The sequence below is a fragment of the Dendrobates tinctorius genome, unplaced genomic scaffold (assembly GCF_039654945.1).
Source record: "Dendrobates tinctorius isolate UK_male_01 unplaced genomic scaffold, ASM3965494v1 ptg000209l, whole genome shotgun sequence".
NCBI classification, from domain to species: domain Eukaryota; kingdom Metazoa; phylum Chordata; class Amphibia; order Anura; family Dendrobatidae; genus Dendrobates; species Dendrobates tinctorius.
The window spans coordinates 3,503,139-3,525,813 of NW_027361876.1; positions in this window are offsets into that span (position 1 = coordinate 3,503,139).

Here is a 22,675-nt window from a genome sequence, read left to right on the forward strand (position 1 = left end):
GGGCCTCTGTGAGTTTAACTACATGCCGTTCGGGCTCAGCAATGCGCCAGGAACATTTCAGTGGTTAATGGAATGCTGGCTTGGACATAAAAACTTTGAAACCATTCTACTGTACCTGGATGACATCATCGTCTTCTCCAAAACCTACGAAGACCATTTGAAGCACCTAGCCGAGGTATTCGAAGCCCTGTCAAACTTTGGCCTGAAAATAAAACCATCCAAATGTCACCTTTTGAAACCCAAGGTGCAGTAACTAGGCCATGTGGTGAGCGCGGAAGGGGTGGCACCCGATGATGACAAAGTCACCATTACCCGGGACTGGAAAAGACCCAGCACTATCCATGAAGTGAGGCAATTTCTTGGGTTAGTAGGCTACTACCGAAGATTTATCAAGAACTTCACCAAGATAGCAGCACCGCTGCAAGATCTTCTAGTGGGCCAATCCAAGAAGGCCAAGAACAAAAATCTTCAGTTCGAGTGGAACAAAAGGATAGAAGAGTCCGTCACCAAGTTGAAATTGGCCCTCACAGGAGATGAGATCTTGGCCTACCCTGACTATGACCAACCGGTTGTATTTTACACTGACGCCAGCAACGTGGGATTGGGAGCAGTGCTGTCACAAGTGCAGAAAGGCAGAGAGAGAGTGATTGCCTACACCAGCAGGAAGCTTCGTCCCACTGAGAGGAACCCCGACAACTTCAGTACAGTTCCGTTAAGCTGGAGTTCCTCGCCATAGTGTGGGCGGTAACAGAGCGCTTCAAGCACTACTTGGCTTCCGCAAAGTTCACCATCTACACGGACAATAATCCGCTAACCCACCTTGAAACGGCAAAGCTTGGGGCACTTGAGCAGCGATGGATGGCCCGGCTGTCCAACTATGAGTTCACCATCAAGTACAGAGCAGGACATAAGAACGCTAATGCAGATGCGTTGTCCCGGATGCCTAATTCACCAGACGGGGGAGAAGATCCAAAAGAACTCGAAGAAATTGAGTTACCAGCCTTCCACCGTCCAATTGCAGCCCAGCGCTCTCAAGGAGTGAGGAATAAGCGCTTTGTCGTACGAGAGGTAACATTGAATCCATTACCCCATCATGAGTGGGCAGAGACACAAGACAGTGACCCAGCTGTTCGCCTCGTAAAGGAGTGCCTGGCAGAAGCTGATGCACACCCTGGTCCAGATGACCCACAGGAAGCACAGCAACTGTTCAAGGAAAGAGGCAAGCTGTTCATCTATGAATGTAAACTGTGTCCGAGGAACATCAACTCGCGCACACACGAACTGGTCTGGCAGGTGGTAGTCCCAAAGAGGGATGCGCCAATGGTCTTAGCGGCGTACCACAATGGAGCAGGACACTTCGGTTGGAAGAAGTTGGAGATCCTACTTCGTGAAAGATTCTACTGGGTTGGCATGAGAAGTTCAATTGAGAAGTGGGGTCGAGAATGTGGCCCATGCAACCTGCGCAGAAAAGACCGAAACAGCCAGCGAGCCCCATTACAGCCGATCATCACAAAACAACTGTTTGAACTGGTAGCCTTGGATTACGTGAGGATAACTCTGAGTAGGAATGGCTACACTTATGCTTTGACCATCGTGGACCATTACTCAAGGTTCTTGGTAGTTGTGCCTGTTAAAGACCAAACAGCGAAGACAGCAGCCAAGGCATTTAAGCAGCACTTTTGTCGACCGCACGGATACCCTGAACAAGTGCTCACCGACCAAGGTCCAGCCTTTGAGGCAGAAGTGTTTCAGGAGTTCTGTAACATGTGCGGTTGCAAGAAAACCAGAACGACGCCGTACCATCCACAGACAAATGGCATGTGTGAGAAGATGAACCAAGTGGTCATTGACTTATTGAAGACCTTACCTCTGGAAGAACGAAACCAGTGGCCAGAGAAGTTGCCAGATCTGGTAGATCTATATAATCATATACCGGTAAATTCCACAAATTGCACTCCGGCCTACTTGATGAGAGCAAGACCTGGCAAGTTACCTATTGATTTAGACATGGGAGTCTTAACACCTGAGACAACATCACCAGATGCAGACTGGAATACAGAGCGGCAGCAACAATACCGTAAAGTGCAAGAATGTGTGGAGAAAAGTTTGTCCCAAGCAAGACAGAGACAGGAAAGAAATTACAACCAATACGCCCCTACAGTTCCCTTGACACCAGGAGAACAAGTACTTAAAAGAAAGAGACATGTTCACAAACTAGATGACCAGTGGGAAGCAGAGCCATACACCGTGATACCTTCAGACTTTAATAACACCAAAGTATGTATCATCAGCAAAGATGGAGGAGAAACCTTTGAAGCAGTCTCAAGAGATCATATAAAGATGAGCCCTGATCAATTGAAGGACAAGAAAGAAGTCCAAGACACTCCACAACCCATAGTAGAGGTGGAAGAAAAGATTCAAACGATACTTGGAGAATTGGACGTGGACACCAGTCAGGCAATAGTAGTACCAGTATTAACCTTTCATCAGCCTACTGCACCAGACAAAGAAGAGAGTCATAATGAAATGGCTCCAGTAACAGATACCACATCTGCAGAGGAATGCGGAAATCTGTCTCCTGCTAACAGCGAATCTGACAATCTCATGGTAAGTTTAGGAGTAGAGAGAAGGCAGTCTAGAATACCTATCTTACACAAGTCTACTTATAGCGTAGTGACTAATGCACCAACAGTAGACATCAGAGAACAGGTCAGGTCATCAGAAATACCTATACTGTGTAGATCCACTCGTAGTACTAGAGGTCAAATCCCTGCCCGTTACAGAGATTACGTAATGTAAATAAAGTAATAAGAATGTATAGTAGTAACCGTTAAGCATGAGAGCCTACAGAGACTTACTGTATAAACCTTTTTTAAAGTATTCGTGATAACCAGTTAAAGGACAATTGGGCCACAGGACTATGTGTGGTCAGAACTGTATTTGTAAATAGTTACTCCAAAAAGGCCTTGGAAATAAGCCGCCGGTGTGGTCGAAAACAGGCCCTGTAGCCATGCCCAGGGAAGACACACAAAGTGGGCTAAGGTGGATCCCACCACCCAAACTCCAGGTACAAGCACAAAGACAATTCCTGGATAGCAGCTTAAGGACTGGTCGCTGCAGTAATTGTGCTATTGTTTTCTTTTTCTTTTCTGGTTTTTGATAATTTTTACATTTTTAAGACTGTAAATTTTCATTAATTGTTGTTGTTAACAATTCTTGCTATATTTTCCTCATTACAGGAGTACTGAACTTAACTGGGGGGAATGTGACACCCCAGAGTCCGGTTGCCACAGTGACATTACCTCCCTCTAATGGGTAAAGTCATGCTTGGAGGCAGAAAGGGACCCCCATGCCAGACAGCATAGATTTAATCACGATTTCCTGCTGCAAGTCAGAAAAGGGAGACGCCTTATAAATTCTGGCCAGCAGAGGGGGTTGGTGAGTCAGCTAGAAATCAGCTGAAGGGGTTGTCATGGAAACGAAACAGCTGTGAGGAAAAATGACAGTTTAAACGTGAGGACGTGAGGTAAAAGAGATCTTTCTGGAAGATCCTGTCAGTTCAAGACAGGCAGCTGATCTGTGAAGAGGGAAAGGACAAGAGCAGAGACTAAGAGACTCTAGGGAAGCTAAAATACTGCATATAGCAGACCCCTGAGTGAAGCGCTAATAAAGAGAAAAGGGACATCAGAGTCCTAGGCTGACAGGAACTGTACGCCCTGATAGCCAAATCTGAAAGTACAGGGGATTGTAAATTCCTGTGCACATATGAGCATGCTTAAGGGTTATACTACAATGCATTATCCACAATAGACCGGTAGAAGGTTTGCATTTGTATCTCTATTTGACTGTGCACCTAACAGCTAACTAAGTGTCATCTGAGCATGCTTAAGGGTTATACTACAATGCATTAATCACAATAGACCTGTAGAAGGTTCGCATTTGTATCTTTATCTGATTGTGCTCTAACCAAGTGTCATCTGAGCAGGATTGAGGGATACACCTCAATGCATTATTCACAATAGATTCATAGTAGGTTTGTATGTATATCTTTACTTGATTATGCTCTAACAGTTAACTCAGGGTCATCTGAAGCATGTTTGAGGGGTATACTGCAATGCATTATCCACAATAGATCTGTAGTGGGTTTGCATGTGTATCTTTATTTGATTGTGCTCTAACAGCTAGCCAAGTGTCATCTGGGCATGCTCGAGGGTTATATCTCAATACAATACCCACAATAGACCTGTAGAAGGTTTGCATTTTTATCTTTATCTGACTGTGCTCTAACCAAGTGTCATCTGAGCATGCTTGAGGGTTATACCACAATGCATTATCCACAATAGACCTGTAGAAGGTTTGCATTTCTATCCTTATTTGACTGTGCTCTAACAGCTAACTAAATGTCATCTGAGCATGTTTGGTCATTTTTTTTTTTTTTTTTACAATCAGAAAGGAACTTTCCCTTAATAAATGTAGTGGTTGTTTCACCTGTGTTTCAAAAATCACTGTCTACAACACTATGTCAGTAACTATTTAAGTGTCATCTGTGCATGCTTGAGGGACATATTGAGATGAATTTAGATAAAATAGATCCTCTGCTCGGGGATTATTCGCTCATCTTTGAAAGTGTTGTATAGCTTTTAACTCCTGACCATGATTTCTTCCGGGTCTTGTATTGTCAGCGTCCAGGAACTTACTTGCCTGCTCCTAACACAGGCTGCCAGCTGGTAATGATAACAAGTAATTACATGGGTATAAATGGATACTTTGTGACATAGCTGTCCATGCTCACCTTGAAAAAGACACTTAGTAGTGTCGATACGCTTGGGTGTCTTTCATGGACTCTTAACATCACCACTGACCGCACCGCTGCTATTCAGATGACGGGACGACTGACTGGTTCGGCCTCTTTCACACTTCTGTTTTTGACAATCAGTCAAGATCCGCCAAGTTTGAAAAAAAACGGATCCGCCATTTTTCTTTGCGGATCCGTTTTTTTCCCCATTGACTTTCATTATTGGAGGATCCTGACTGATTGCCATCTGTTGCATCCGTTTTTTTGAGGATCCGCCACGATGTTAGTGTCCGTCAAGATCCTCAAAGATTTCCAAATGGAGCTTGCAACGTTTTTTTCTCCGGCGGATCCTCCAGACACTGAATTAACCCCAAAATCTGTCTGGGTGCCGGACAAAAAAAATCTCTCTCTCTCCCCCCCCCCATTGGGCATCATTGTGTATTTACTATTAACCCCTTTCTTGTGGCATTCAGCCCTTTGGCTTATGGAAATCAGGGTTTAACTTTTGCACTGCATGCTACATATATGGGGGCTACACTGGTTTATAATCTAAGATTGTTGGTTATATGCTAGCAGCATTTATTCAGAGTTATTTTTCTCTGTGCACTTTCAGCATTTGCGGTCTACTGATATATTAAAATCTATTATGTTATATTCTGTCATCTTTTGGAGAGTCCATTTATGATCTTTTGGATGTTTTTAAATGTGTGCTGTTTTTTGGCTTGTCATTAATAAAATTTGCTCTTAGTTTGTACCTATTGATACTGTGTGATGATCCTATTATTTTGCATGATTCTTTTTTGCATGATTCTTTTCCTCTTTTTAAATTCCTGTGCACATTGATCACCTGAGGGCACGGCAGCGGATAAGGAGCCCGGGGCCGACTGTGAAGAGAATGGTACCCGTGGAATAGGCTCACGCTGACAGCCATACAGGTTAGTGAAACCATCACGAATAGAGGGTCGCAGCATAGTTATATACAGCGGAGACCCACACACAAAGCGCAGAAAGGAAGGTCCTAAATCCCCACCTGGCAAGATGGATCCCCTGAATGCCTCCAGGCGAGCCGGACTCATTCCATCACCTGTATGTGGTAATCCGGACTGCAACCTATTACCAGTAAAAGGTAAAGAAACGGCACCTCTCTGTGTCTTTCTCTCATTTCTCTGCACCCCAGCGTTCATAGTCATTTTTACTATTTATTTAACATCTTTGCCCTGGGACTACAGCCCTACCTGTGGAGGGCTACAACATCATAGCTGCGCCCAACATCCATCCCAGAGGAACAACACCGCAGCGCTGGTCACCTCTGACCAGAATACCACAGGTGGCGTCACGTATTTCACCATCTATAAACATTATCTTTACTTTTACCACAAAAATACCACACAACTTTCCCCTATTTTATTACTGGACGCCTCTGGGCCGCGGACTGGGTCGCTGCCGTGACACCGTCCCCCATGGAAGTCGACGGGCCCGGTACCGAGTACCCCCCCAGGCCCCGCGGGGCAATTAACATGCACGTTCCAGAAGCACGCAAACCGCTCCCATCGGCACCCGTGTCACATGATCGCTGGTCGCCGATGTATGTGTAGCACAGGTGATTGGATGATGGCAGCTTCTAATCTCCCATGAAGACTATTGAAGCAAGTAAAAGGAAAAAAAGGTTTTTAAACATATAAAAATATAAAAGCTTCAGTCACCCCCCCCATTTCACCCATTCAAAAGAAAACAATAAAAAAACACATATTTGGCATCGCCACATTCGGAATTGCCCAATTTATCAATACATAAAAAGAATTAATCTGAAAGGTAAACGGTGTAACGAGAAAAAAAGTCAAAATGCCAGAATTATGATTTGTTTTTTTTGTTTCTTTGTTTGTCACCACAACATTGCATTATAATGCAATAACGGACAATCAAAACATCGTATCTACCAGAGTTGTATCCAGGTTTTCTGGCACCCGGGGCAAGAATTCAGTTTGGCGCCCCCCCCCAAAGCACATATGCAATTTGCACACTTAAGCCGGGGTCACACTTGCGAGTAACTCGCACGAGTCTCACATCTCAATACCTGACACTCGGACCAGAGCGTTCAGCTGCATAGAAATGCATGCAGCTGCACACACCGGTCCCGAGTACTGGCGGCAGTGCCATGTATTCAGACGCAAGACTCGTGCGAGTTTCTCGCAAGTGTGACCCCGGCATTAGTCATGTATCGACGAGCTGCTCTCCATAATGGTCTCAATGTTCAGTGAAAAACTGAGAGAAGCAGGAAGAGAAGAACGTTGTCACAGAACCATAAGTATGAAAGTCGCATATGAGTGAAGTGTCCATGTGATGACTACTGGAACCTGCAGAGCTGAATCCTGACATTGCAGCTTCTGAATTCTCACAACGAATGCACTGCACACTTTTAGGATTCTCCCTTACCAGTGGCAAGAGTACACGGTCATGTCAGCACAAGTATGTGATTTATATACTTCTGGCGACATTCCGACTAGATGTGCTCAGCCTCGCTCCGTTCACTTTCGTTGAGAGAGGCCACGCATGTCTAGTCAGCACGTGACCGTATGTATGTAAATCGCCAGCACGAGAGAATCCTAACAGCGTTCAGTGAGCACTGTGAGAATTCAGAAGTCTGCACTCACATAGACTGACTGCAGACTCATCATAAACCTGGACAACCCCTTTAATGCTCCAAACATAAAAACATGAGAATTAATCAGTATCACAAATAATATTTACATCCAGGTACCTTATAGATGATGTAATCTCTGGAGTTGTTCTTCTTTTCTTTATCTTGTCCAGACCCCATGATGTACCCCGACCTCCTGTCTCGTTCCCACTATCCCATAGAATGTAAGTCCGCAAACAGGGTCCCCTCCCCTCTGTACCAGTCTGTCATTGTAAATTTGTTTACTGTTAATGATATCTATAACTTTGTATGTAACCCCCCTTCTCATGTACAGCACCATGGAATTAATGGCGCTATATAGATAAATAATAATGATGATGAGTTTTCTCATCCACAGCCATCGCTGCAGACTTCCATCTTCTCCAGTCTTCTGCAGCAAATCTCCACATGATGCCCTTAAAGAGCAGTGTCATTATAATGTTCCTGAATAACAATATCTGCCATGTGCTGAGCCCCTGAATAAATAATTGTCCCTCACTATATTGTCTTCACAAACTTTGACCCCGAAACTATCCCTCTTATGTTACATTCTCTTCACACTGACCTCTCCTTTCCATACTGGACCCCTTTTCACACTGTCGTCTCACACTGTGTCCTCCCTATAGGACTCAGTCTCTATACTGTACCCTTTCATCACACTCTGCCTCCTTGGTATTCTGTCCCCTCCTGGCTGTACCCTTACACTGTCCCCCCCCCCATGCTATGCCCCCACTTCTCAGTCTCTATTCTGTGCCACTCACTTTTCTCCTCCCATATAGTCTCCTCACACTATTCCCCCCTCCTCATACTGTCTCCTCTCACATCACTTCTGTTCACCATACTGTTTCCTCATATATTTACCCCCTCTCTCTATACTGCCTGTTCACACATACCCCTGACTCCCCATACTGTGTCTACACACATCCCATCACCCTCACACCCCATATACATTTTTGGTATCACTACTCATAATGTGTCTGTATACATTCCCCCGTTCACTCCCCATACTGTCTGCACCCATCCCCCATGCTGTTTCCTCACACATGCCCCCATTCCACCATACTGTTTCCTCGTCCATGCCCCCATTCCCCCGTACTGTGTCCTCATACAAGCCCTGCATCTCCCCCTTGCTCCTCATTTTGTGTCCTTAAATTCCCCTCACACATTAACCCCTCTCTGATATTAGACGTACTACTCCGTCCATGTAACCTGGGCTTTACTTCCCATGGACGGAATAGTACGTCATTAGCGATTGGCCGAGCACACACTTTTTTTTTTCTGCGATATTTTTATCAACTTTATTCTCAACTTTTTTTCTTGACTTTTTTTCTAGACCTTTTTTCTCTGAATTTTTTCCTCGATTTTTTTATTTTATCGACTTTTTAATTTTTTTTCTCAACTTTTTTCAATTTCTTCGACTATTTTTCATCGATTTGATTTTTTTTCTAGACTTTTTTTCCTCGTTTTTTTTTTCCTTGCCTTTTTTTTTTTCCTCGAATATTTTTCCTCGACTTTTTCCCTCATTTTTTTTTTCTCGGGTTTTTTTTTTTTTTTTCTACTTTTTTCCTCCATTTTTTTTCTCAACATTTTTCTCAACTTTTTTTCCTCGACTTTTCTCAACCTTTTTTCCTTTTTTTTTTTTTTTTCCTTCCCCCTCAATTTTTTTCCTCGTTTTTTTTTTGTCTACTTTTTTTACTCGTCTTTTTTTCTCATCAGTTGATAAAAATGTCAAGAAAAAAGTTGAGAAAAAAGATCATGGAAAAAGTCAATGAAAGATTTGTGAAAAAAGTTGATTAAAAAGTCAAGAAAATCGACAGATCCTTAACCCCCTATGAAGTATTATGCGCCAAAGCTAAAACCCCCCTCAAATTCTTTCTATAATCTATCACTCTCTGCTTAACATAACCATTCCTCTAAGACGGGCATATCTTTTCCAGTGGGAAAAAACAGGTGCTTCCTTCTCTGAAATGCAAATTAAACACATATGTAGGAATTCCCATGGTCCCTGGCACTGTGTACAAATTCAGAAAAATTTGTTCAAAATAGTCACTAGATGGTATATTACGCCCAAGCAAACTCATAAATGGTATTAACTCAATTTGAGAGAGCGGGCGGCACTGCTGTTACCGTACTAGTGGTCCCGTAGAAGCGCTTAAACAGCGCGAAACGGCCGTTATCAGCCCATTCGCACTCTTTTTGTCACTAACCCGACTTGACATGTATTATATGTGTCAATAAAGCAGCAACGAATTTATCCCGATGAGTGCAACCTTTTTTCTTCATGAAACTCATAAATGGCATCAATCTATGGCGGCAAACTGCTGGAGATGCGGGGAGATAGATGGAAGTTATATCCACATTTAGTGGTCATGCCAGGCTTTTTGGCCCTTTTGGGATAATGTATCCATAATTATGAGTCAGATCCTGGGCAGACGGGTCATCTTGAAACCAGAAAATTATCTTTTTAAATCTCCCGCTGTGGCAGAGAGATAGAGATGCCTCTAAACTTGCACAATTTATCCTAGCAGCTGGGAAATCCGTGATTCCCATAAACTGGAACTCCCCAACATTACCCACTACTCAACAACTCAACTCTAAAGTGGAACAAATTTTTCAGATAGGAAAAATTAGCAGGAAGAGTAAATCATTGTTTCACGAATTTCAATAACGTTTCGAAGCCCTGAGTCAATTTTAGATCTCAGACATCCTACTATTCCACAGCTATGGATTAACTACTCCTTAAGCACATATCCCAAAGTGCAATTCCTACACATATCCCCCCCTTTTTCAACTTCATCCCTTATCCTCTCTTCTCCCTCTGATTCCCTTTGGTTTCCTTTTCTTATTCTCTTTAACAAATGTTGAAAATTACCATTAGGCTGTGTGCCCACGTAGTGATTTTTACGCGTTTTTGCCGTGATTTTCGGTGCGAAAACGTTTAAAAATCGTGTACAGAACGCCCCCCCATGCATTCCTATGGCATTCCGCACATGCTGTGCTAATGCTGCGCTTTTTTCCACGACGGAATGGCATCGCAGAAAAAATCGCAGCATGCTCATTCTTTTGTGCGGAATCGCAAAGAATTGCCGCGATTCCGCACCCATAGGAATGCATGAGAATCGCTTTCTTCCCGCATGTGGCTATGCCCACCATGCGGGAAGTTAAGCGTCTCATGTGCGGTTGGTACCCACGGTGTGGAGGAGAGCAGACTGTCCTCCAGGCCCTGGGTACCATACCCCTGTAAAAAAAATAATAAAAAATCTGGGTATTTTTACCTTCCGGCGTCCTGCGCTGCATTCCTGGCCTAGCGTTCCCAGTAATGCCTTGCGGCAAGGCCCTGTGATGACGTAGTCTCGCGTGACTCTAGCGTCTATCTAGACGTGCGTGTGTGTGTATATATATATATATATATATATATATATATAGAATGTCTAGATCTATTCTTTTGTTTCTTTATGGAACCGGTCAGTGTAATTTTACTGTATTGTAAAAAGAATTGCCGGCTTTTGGTAAAGGACACCGGGTGCGATTTTATCGCAAGTCACACATCTGGTCCGTTTGTCATACGATTTTTTTTTTTTTTCTCGCCCATTGACTTGCATTGGCGAGTCCGATCCAAAAATCGGTGACAATCGCAGCATGCTGCGATTGTCTCGGTCTGAGGAACGGATCCGACAAAAAAACGCATGATGGGAGCAGCACCATAGAATAACATTGGGACGAATGCAATGTTTTTTTTTTTTTTCGCATTGCATTCGTCCGATTTAATCGCTAGTGTGACTCCGGCCTTACTCTATTGTTTGCAGTGATTGAGCTTTGTATGCAATTTTGACTTCGTAAATCCTCTCGGATTACTGTTCATAGTAATGATATGATTTCTATCTCAACACTGTTTGTTACATTTGAATATTTTCAATAAAAAGAACATTGAAAAAAAGAAAAAGTCGATAAAAAAGTTAATGAAAAAATCGATAAAAAGTTGATTTAAAAAGGCCAGAAAAAAGTCGACTAAAAAAATCGAGAAAAGAGTCGAGAAAAGTCAATTAAAAAGTCATTGAAATATGTCGAGAAAAAAGTCAATTAAAAATTTTATTAAAATGTTGAGAAAAAAGTTGAGAAAAACATCAATAAAAAAAGTCCTTGAAAAAAGTTGAGAATTTTTTTTAATAAAAATGACTAAAAATGTTGAAGAAAGTCGAGGAAAAAGTTGGGAAAAAAGTTGATGGAAAATTTGAGAAAAAAGTCGATAAAAAAAGTAGATGAAAAAGTCAATTAAATACTCGATAAGGTTGAGAAAAAAGTCGAGAAAGTCGATGAAAAGGTCAAGAAAAAAAATCAATAAAAAAGTTGTTGAAAAAAGTCTATGAAAAAATTGATTAAAAAAAATCGCTAAAGTCGAGGAAAAAAATCAATAAAAATGTTGAGAAAAAAGTTGATGAAAGTCGATAAAAAGAGTCGAAAGAAAGTCAATTAAAAATTCGAGAAAAATTGAGAAAAACGTCAATAAAAAGTTGAGAAAAAGTCAATAAGTCGTTGAAAAATGTTGAGAGAAAAGTCTAGAAAAAAATCGATAAAGTCTAGTAAAAACATTAAAAATATTGAGAAAAAAGTCGAGGAAAAAGTCAATAGAAAAGTTGATCAAAATGTTGAGAAAAATGTCTAGAAAAGTTAATAAAGTCAATAAAAAGTTGATGAACGAGTCGAGAAAGTTATTGAAAAAGTCGAACTTTTTTATAAAAATGTTGAGAAAAAAGTTGAGGAAAAAGTCGATATAGTTGGGAAAAAGTTGAGAAAAAAGTCGAAAAAGAAAACGACGACAAAAGTCAATACAAAGTTGTTTAAAAAAGTCAATTAAAAATTCGAGAAAAACTTTGAGGAAAAAAGTTGAGAAAAAGTCAATAAAAAAGTCATTGAAAAATGTTGAGAGAAAAGTAGAGAAAAAAGTTAATAAAGTCTAGAAAAAAAGGTGATAAGAAGTCAAGAAAAAAAAATCGGTAAAAACAACATTAAAAATATCGAGGAAAAAGCTAGTCGACTGAAAAAGTCAAGAAAAGTCGATTAAAATGTCAAGAAAATAGTTGTTGAAAAATGTCGAAAAAAGTTGAGAAAAATTTTTATTAAAACATTAAAAATGTTGAGAAAAAAGTCGAGGAAAAGTCGATAAAGTTGGGAAAAAAGTTGATGGAAAATGTCAATGGAAAATGTCAAGAAAAAGTCGATAAAAAAGTAGATGAAAAAAGTCGAGAAAAAATAGAGAAAGTCAATAAAAAAAGTCTGGAGAAAAGTTGATAAAGTCGAGAAAAGTCAATAAAAAAAGTTGAGGAAAAAGTCGATAAAACGGTTGGGAAAAAAGTTGATGAAAAAGTCGATAATAAAGTAGATTAACAAGTCCATAAAAAATCAAGAAAAAAGTCGATGAAAAAAGTTCAGAAAAAAGTAAATAAAAGAGTCAAGAAAAAAAGTTGTTAAAAAAATTCCAGAAAAAAGTCGAGATAAAAGTCAATGAAAAAGTTGATTAAAAAAAGTCTATAAAAAAGTTGAGATAAAAGTCGAGGAAAAAGTTGATGAAAAAAATCTATATAAAAGTTGAGAAAAAAGTCGGTAAAAGTGGAGAAAAAAGTCATGAGAAAAAAGTATATGTAGTTTTTATTTTTCTATCACAACCTCACACCATTTTATGATCAAATAATTATATTCTCATTATTGTCTATGGGAAGTCAAGGCACATGAGAAGACAAAGAAGCCCCCTGCTGTTAGGCGGGAAATCATTCACTGGTATTTCAGGTGTCACTGAGTGTGTGTGCAGGCTAAGGGGGGAGGGGGTTTGACAGTGTAATAGGCTGTGAGTGAGCAGAAATTTGCAGCTGCTGGCAGGCTAAGGAAAGGAAGGGGGGTCAAGCCCTCACCACTGGCATAGCAGAGTTCAGTGTGTGAATAAAAGAGTCTTGACGGTTCCAGAAAATGTGATCATCAGGGAAATCTTACGTCATATTTTACATTATCATTATACCTCCCCCTTTTAGAGTGCGCTAAGGAGGCAGGACCTGTCGGTACGCCGCCAGGTGCACCTTAGCGGGTTCATCCCGGCGGGGCAACCCATCGGCATTTACATGCTCGCTGCCTTTTTTGTGTTGTACGGTAAAGTCGTACTGCTGGAGGGCAAGGCTCCAGCCCAGCAACCATCCGCTGGATCCGGACACTGTATATAGCCAGTTCAGAGGGTTGTGGTCGGTTACCACCGTGAAGGTGCGCCCATACAGGTAGGGCTGTAAACGTTGCAGTGCCCAGACCATGGCCAGGCACTCCTACTCGATGGTGGAGTATGCCACTTCCCTTGGCAGAAGTTTCCAGCTCAGGTACAACACCCCGGAACACGACCTGGCTGAGCACAGCACCGAGGCCAAACTCGCTGGCATCGGTCTGTACCAGGAATGGGCAACTGCTGTCAACTGCTTTCAACACTGGAGAGTTGCACAGGGCTGTTTTCAAAGCTCGGAAAGCTGCCTCACAGCCATCTGTCCAGTCGACTGTTTGGGGTAGCTTCCGCTGGGTGATGTCCGTCAAGGGCTTTGCAAGGGTGCTGTAGTCCTGAACGAACTGCCTATAGTACCCTGCAGTGCCCAAGAAGGACATCACCTGATTCTTGGTCCTGGGGGTGGGCCAGGACACAATTGCGTCCACTTTCTCTGGCTCTGGACTCATGAAACCCCCACCTACTCGGTGCCCCAGGTAGTGGACCTTGTTCATGCCCATTTGGCACTTTCCCACCTTGATGGTCAGACCTGCCTGGTGAATATGCTTGAGCACCTCCTGGAGATGCTGAAGGTGTTCCTCCCAGGTGGAACTGAAGACGGCAATGTCGTCCAGGTATGCCACAGCATACTTATCCAGTTCCCAAAGCAGGTGGTTGACCATCTGCTGGAAAGTGGCAGGGGCATTTTTCATGCCAAAGGGCATGACCGTGGACTCGTACAGTCCAAAGGAAGTGATAAAGGTGGATCTCTCCTGCGCCACAGGGCACAGGGGAATCTGCCAGTATCCCCGACTCAAATCCATGATGGATGTGTATTTTGTGTTCGCCAACCGCTCAACCAGCTCCTTGATGCGCGGCGTCGGGTGTGCATCAGAGGTTGTGATGGCGTTGAGCCCCCTGTAGTCCATGCAGAACCGGGTAGTCCGATCCTTTTTGGGCACGAGAACTACAGGTGAGGCCCACGCGCTCTTGGACCGTGGAATCACCCCCAGCTGTAAAATCTCATCGATCTCTTGGTGCATAACTTGCTGCACCTCCTCAGAGATCCAATAAGGTGTTTGCCATAGTGGGGCATGATTCCTGGTGTCCACCTCGTGGACCGCTAACTTTGTCCTCCCAGGTCTGTTGGAGAACACGGCCCGAAAGACTTCCAGTGTGGTCAACAACTGCAACCACTGAGGTAGGTTAACAAGTCGCTTACCTCCATGTCCTCGATGGACCCACTGGCTGTGGCTTGTGCCAGCATGTCCAGGAGGGGGTCTTCCTCCCCGTCCTCAGGCAGGTTGCAGACTGGTAGGACGCAGGCTTCATGTTTGTGCTGAGCTTTCATCATGTTGACGTGAAAGACCTTGCGCCTACCCCGAGTGTGGTCAAATGTGACCACGTAGGTGACCTGATTGAGCTGTTGGTGGATGACGTAGGGGCCTTCCCAGGCTACCTGAAGCTTATCCTTTGGTACGGAGACCAGCACCCACACCTTTTGACCCACCTGGTAGGTCCACTCCCGGGCGTTCTGGTCATACCAGTGCTTCCGGTCAGCCTGAGCCTGCACCATGTTGTCATGCACCAACTGCGTCAAGGTCTACATCTTGTCACAGAAGTGCATGACATAATCCACGATGGATACTTCAGAGGGGTTTGGCTCATCTTCCCAAGATTCGCTTACCAACCCAAGGGGTCCACGGACTCGCCTGCCATACAGGAGCTCAAAGGGGTAGAACCTCATTGGGGCCTGCGGAACTTCTCGGTAAGCGAAAAGCAGGTGTGGGAGGTACCGCTCCCAGTCGCGCCCTTGGGTCTCAACCAGCATGTGGTGCATCTGTTTGAGAGTAGCGTTGAAGCGTTCACACAAACCATTGGTCTGTGGGTGATATGCACTCGATACCAGCTGCGTCACCTGCATTTTCTTACAGAGAGCTTCCATTAGGTGAGACATGAATTGAGTCCCTTGATCAGTAAGCATCTCCCTGGGAAATCCAACCCCTGTAAAGATGGTCACCAGTGCATCTGCCACCTTATCCGCCCTTATTGAGGACAGAGCTACTGCCTCTGGGTACCGGGTAGCATAGTTTACCACGGTGAGAATGTATCGCTTTCCAGAGCTGCTGGAGACGGTCAGCGGGCCCACAATGTCCACCGCAATTCTCTGGAAAGGCTCCGTCTGTCCCTATCTTGGGCCAATAGGAGTGTTGAGATAGCCGGGCCTTTGCTTTGCTGATCCCCAAGTGTCCAGCAAGTGGAATCTCATGGGCAATCCGTAACAACTCAGCCCTAAATCGATAGGGGACGACCAGCTCTCTTTCCCTCAACCACTTCTTTTAGGATTCTCCAGGTATTGTCTCCCGGTACAACCTTCCTCGTTCCCAGAACACCCTCTCCTTATTAGTCGCAGAGGTGGGCGTCTTGGTGAGTATCTCAATTTCTCCAGGCTCGCATCTGAGTGCAGAGAGGCCTGGAACTCCTGGCTGGAGGCAGCAAGATGTGATGCTAAGGTCCCCTCTTCAGTGGGACATTCTGGAACCTGCTCTGGGTCCACCTCTGGTTCAGTCACTCCTGTAGCGGAGTGTCCAGAAGGCAGGGCGCTACCTGCGTTCCGGGCACTCTGACTGCGGGTGGCAGCGGCTACGTAGGCTGTCTCCCCAGGGATTTCTACAGACCCATCAGCCGGCACTGCTATGGGCGTTACCTCCCCATCCACCCCCAACATTTCAGGAGCAGGGCTACTTATGGGCCAGTTACCTTCCTTGGTGGCACTGGTCAGTGGCATGGAATCACCTTCCTCACGGTTCCAATGCACCTCCCCATTTCCTGTAGCACCGACGTTTGCCCCTGCTAGGGGTTCCTCAGCCGTCTCACTTCGCAGAGCAACGGGGCTGGGCTGAGCACTCCTGTACTTGTAGACACATCAACCTCTTCAGAAAAAATGGTTATCAGGTTCAGTTGGCACATTTACATCACTATCAGCATCATTCCTGAGGGGAAAAATGGTTATCAGGTTCAGTTGGCACATTTACATCACTCTCAGCATCATTCCTAAGGAAAGAATGGTTATCAGAGGCATCATTATTCAATAAAGCATTGTATGGTAACATATTCAGTTTCCCATCATCATCAGGGTTAACTTTACCCTTAGTATCAGGTTGTGGTGGGGTGTCAGGGACGTAGTATGCAACCATCCTCCCCAAATCAGTTCCCTATAAAACATCAGTGGGCAGGTTTTTAGACACTCCCACTTCCCTCACCCCACTCCCAGCACCCCAATCAAGAAAAACCCGGGCCATTGGCAAGGGACAGCGGGTGCCCCCAATCCCAGTGACAGTTAGGATTTTCCCTAGAATAAACTCTTCAGGGGTCGCCAGTCCAGGTCGGATGAGAGTTCATTCAGCCCCGGTGTCCTTGAGGCCTCTAGCGAGACTGGTCCCCACATGGATGTGCTGCATATTGTCATCAGTCCTCCCAACCACACCACCCACCAAAAGAATAGAAGTGTTGGGCCCGGAGGCCTTGGCTGGGGGGGGTTCTTCTGCCTCTCCGGACAGGTGGCAGTGAGATGACCAGTCCGATTGCAGGAAAAACACCTGCGAGTGTCTAAGTAGGCCTGGTGTTATTAAAGGATCCAGGGCCTCTGGAGGGACAGCTGGCAGGGGCACTGGGGTTGGTTGCAGGCTTACCCCCCCTCTCAAGCTGGCGGTGACTGGCTTCCGTGTCTCCGGTTGACCTCATAGGTGTTGGTGATCTGTGCTGCTTTGTCCGCATCCATTGGCTCTCGGTCCAGTATGAACTGTCGGACCTCAGCTGGGCAAAGATGTAAGAACTGGTCTTTGATCATCAGGTCTTTCAGCAGTTCAAAGGTGTCCACTGACAGTCCGTGGCTCCACTGGTCAAAGTGGGTCCTGAGTCCTTGCACCACATCACTATAACTGTCGTGTGGGCCACATTGGAGGTTCCAGAACTTCTTTAGGTATACCTAAGGGGTCAACCGGTATTTGGCGATCAGGGCCTGCTTGATGGCGATGTAGTTGCTATCTTGTTCTGACAGAAGAGAAGCAAACGCCTCCAGAGCTTTGCCTTTTAGCCCTGGGCTCAAGTACCTGGCCCATTCGTCCATAGGCAGCCGGTACTGTCTGCAGGCTTTCTCCAAAGCCTGCAGAAACATGTCCTAGTCCCCGTCCCTCTCCATCACGGGAAAATGTTCTGGCCAGGGCTTCGGTATCTGAGCGCTGCTGGGCTCACCGCTCCGGGCTGTGGAGGGTATTTCACTCAGCCAGGCCAGCTGCAGTTCATGAGCTCTCTGAGCTTGGGCCTCTCGCTCGGCTCTCTGCTCTTCTCGAGCTTGCTGAATCAGCTGCAGACGTCCAACATGGTCTTCGGCAGGGAGTTGCTGTAGGGCCATTTGCAGATAGCGGTCCATGACTTCCTGGCTGCCGGTCGGGCTGGCCTGCACCAGCTGGACCTCCGCGGCTTCACCATCGGCACCAGTGCTGCCTTCTGCACCCTGGCTCTGCTCCCATTGCTCCAGAGCCGTGACCAACTGGTCTTTGGTTTTGTCGGCGGCGTTAATCTGCTGTGCCCTGCACAGGGCCCTAAGGGCGCCCTTCTTCATCTGCTTATAAGATTCTCCCCTCGTAGCCATGGTTGCCAAATAAAAGATAGGATAGAAAAACAAAGAGAAAGGAGGGGGTAATCGCAAGTACACACAATCGTCTCAGGCCTAATAAACACTGAGTCTGTTCTCCAAAACTTTTTCTGCAGGGTCCTCGGAAGAACCGTGCAAGTCTTTAGTGTGAGGAATGATTGCTCAAACCAGATCACTAATGCTCTATGATCCCACCGCTCTGCCACTAAATGTCAGGGATAGGGGTATGTATGACCTTTGGCCGCACATGGCTATCACATGTGCAGGGGGGCATATCTTAATTATCCCACCGCTGCCAACAATGTGACAAAAATATGTTAGCTGATACACAAAGACAAACAAAACAGCTAGACATATAACATCTAGTCTCATAGCTGTAAAAAGGATAATTATATTAGAAAATCAATAAGAAGAAACTCCATAAGATATATTGGCACAAAGAAAATGAAGGAGTGCTGACTTCAAAAAATCATCAATAAAAACAAGCTTTATTGGTAAAAATTACACATAGAATAGGCAGTATATAATACAAGGCAAGATTCCAAAAAAATCACCCCTGGGGATAGTTATAATGGGAATACTAAACATAAGTGGATATGTACCAAGATCCCAGTTGCACACCTATGAGGACATATTGTTAGGAAACTGGCTATCAAATAGAGGACATAAAGTGCATAGTGCAGATACATTAGTCATGACTTTTTAAGAAAGCTTACCCATAGTCAAACTGCAGGTGCAAGCAATCCCCAGGAGTGGCCCTGGACTCGCGTTTCATGTGATGCTTTATCAACAGGGGTAGGTGACGCTATCAGTCTACCCATTTTATTTACACACTAATTGCTAGAATGCCAGAAACGGCGCATGTGCGGTGTGAAACACCACCCGGAAGTAACCATAAGATGTAGGTGTCGCTGGAGAGCGCAGGTCAGGGAACAAACTTTCCATGACGTCACAGACCTGCGCACTAACAGAATAGACGCAGAGTAAGATGGGTGGGTGATCGGACACACTGGGCATGCGCACAGAGGCGGCCATTTTTAAGAAGACCATAAGGAAATCGACATTTTATCAAAGCTCTCTGCATCAGGATGTAATTAGAAAAGAAAGGGGACAAAATATACCCATATAAGGAGTGGCAAAAAGTGAAAAGTAAATATAATTAATACAAGACCATAAATTGGTCTATATCAATAATTGTGAAATACATGGGGAAACTGAGTTTAATATAAATACAATGGTGCAATATGTAGCACCAAAGTGTAGCAAATAACCCAAAAGAAAATGGGGGAGGGGGAAAGGGGGGGGAAAGGGGGAAGGTAATATTAAATGGTTAAACCGTGCTAACAAAATATAAGATATAAGATAAATTTCAAATACCTATCATAGACAATATAATGAGAAGATGATATTACCACAGTGAAAAAATATTACAAAAAAAAAAATGAAAAAATTAACAAAAGTAAAAATAAAAAATGAAAATGTCCCATATTCTTTTCTGTAAGCCACTGATGTACGGAAAAGGAGAGTATATTTTCGTGAAAAACACATACGAGTTCCAAATGGACAGCATACTAAAAGGAAACAAGAAAAAGACAGACATAATTAAAATAAGGGAACCTAAAGTCACAGGTACAGATATGCCAATTGAACACTTCAATACAAAAATGGAGAGAAGCTAAGCTTCTCTTTCAGTCCTTTGGGAGTCATTGTGTCCATGGTGACAATCCACTGGCATTCCTTCTGTGCCAGGATCCGTTTGAGATCACCTCCTATAATGCCACCATGGACACAATCAATAGCTCTGATTTGTAAATCTTTAGCGCTACAGCCATGATGGACACTACTAAAGTGTCTCGGCAAGGTTTTCAAGAATGAAAGATCCTCGACTTTACAGTCATATGTAAAAGTTTGGGCACCCCTATTAATGTTAACCTTTTTTCTTTATAACAATTTTGGTTTTTGCAACAGCTATTTCAGTTTCATATATCTAATAACTGATGGACTCAGTTATATTTCTGGATTCAAATGAGGTTTATTGTACTAACAGAAAATGTGCAATCTGCATTTAAACAAAATTTGACCGGTGCAAAAGTATGGGCACCCTTATCATTTTCTTGATTTGAACACTCCTAACTACTTTTTACTGACTTCCTGAAGCACTAAATTGGTTTTGTAACCTCATTGAGCTTTGAACTTCATAGCCAGGTGTATCAAATCATGAGAAAAGGTATTTAAGGTGGCCACTTGCAAGTAGTTCACCTATTTGATTCTCCTATGAAGAGTGGCATCATGGGCTCCTCAAAACAACTCTCAAATGATCTGAAAACAAAGATTATTCAACATAGCTTTTCAGGGGAAGGATACAAAAAGTTGTCTCAGAGATTTAACCTGTCAGTTTCCACTGTGAGGAACATAGTAAGGAAATGGAAGAACACAGGTACAGGTCTTGTTAAGCCCAGAAGTGGCAGGCCAAGAAAAATATCAGAAAGGAAGAGAAGAAGAATGGTGAGAACAGTCAAGGACAATCCACAGACCACCTCCAAAGACCGGCAGCATCATCTTGCTGCAGATGGTGTCACTGTGCATCGGTCAACAATACAGCGCATGCATAACGCCTTTTTGTATGACCAAACAACTCAATCTTTGTTTCATCAGTCCACAGGACCTTCTTCCAAAATGTAACTGGCTTGTCCCAATGTGCTTTTGCAGACCTCAGCGACTCTGTTTGTGGCGTGCTTGTAGAAACGGCTTCTTTCGCATCACTCTCCCATACAGCTTCTCCTTGTGCAAAGTGCGCTGTATTGTTGACCGATGCACAGTGACACCATCTGCAGCAAGATGATGCTGCCGGTCTTTGGAGGTGGTCTGTGGAATGTCCTTGACTGTTCTCACCATTCTTCTTCTCTGCCTTTCTGATAGTTTTCTTGGCCTGCCACTTCTGGGCTTAACAAGAACTGTACCTGTGTTCTTCCATTTCCTTACTATGTTCCTCACAGTGGAAACTGACAGGTTAAATCTCTGAGACAACTTTTTGTATCCTTCCCCTGAAAAGCTATGTTGAATAATCTTTGTTTTCAGATCATTTGAGAGTTGTTTTGAGGAGCCCATGATGCCACTCTTCATAGGAGAATCAAATAGGAGAACTACTTGCAAGTGGCCACTTTAAATACCTTTTTTCATGATTTGATACACCTGGCTATGAAGTTCAAAGCTCAATGAGGTTACAAAACCAATTTAGTGCTTCAGGAAGTCAGTAAAAAGTAGTTAGGAGTGTTCAAATCAAGAAAATGATAAGGGTGCCCATACTTTTACACCGGTCAAATTTTGTTTAAATGCAGATTGCACATTTTCTGTTAGTACAATAAACCTCATTTGAATCCAGAAATATAACTGAGTCCATCAGCTATTAGATATATGAAACTGAAATAGCTGTTGCAAAAACCAAAATTGTTATAAAGAAAAAAGGTTAACATTAATAGGGGTGCCCAAACTTTTACATATGACTGTATGTGCATTTACGGTGTCACGTACGGGTTCTCTAGACCTTACTCGTAATTGGCGAGATGTTAAGCCAACGTAAATTTTTTTGCACAAATACGTGGCATAATAAATAACATATGTCGAACTGCAAGACATATATTATTTGATTTCAAATTGTCTTTGACCATCAGAGGAACAAAAATGTGTACTCCTGATCATGTTACCACAGGCCAGACACTCCCCACAAGGGAAGAATCCTTTCCGTGGTTTACTACCAGGAGGAATGAGAGGATTAGACACCTTGGCCACATAATGACTATGCACCAAGAGATCACCAAGATTCCTACCTCTCCTGGCCGTCACCATTGGTCTTTCTGGAAGATGTAACTTTAATGATGAGTCAGTTTTTAAAACAGGCCAATGTCTGCGGAGAATTTTTTGGATTTCACCTCCAATAGCAATTATGTGTTGAGATAAACCGAACATCCTGATCCCTGCTCTTCACCTTTTTGGAAAAGAGCAGCTTGTTTCTTGTGCTTGTACGGGCACGCGAGTAACCCTTTTTGATACAGCGGTTACTGTAGCCACGACATTGAAATCGCTCTTTTAAATCTGTTGCCTGCCTCTCAAATTTTTCATTGGTGGAACCGATCCGCCTCAACCTTAGGAATTGGCCAATTGGGACAGTCCCTATGGTGGATCCTGTATGTGCAGAGGATGCGTGGAGAAGGGAGTTAACGGAAGTCTCCTTACGATACACATCTGTATCAATACTGCCATTATGGCTGACTTCCAAGGAGACATCAAGAAATTCAACCCGATGTTGACTCGCTT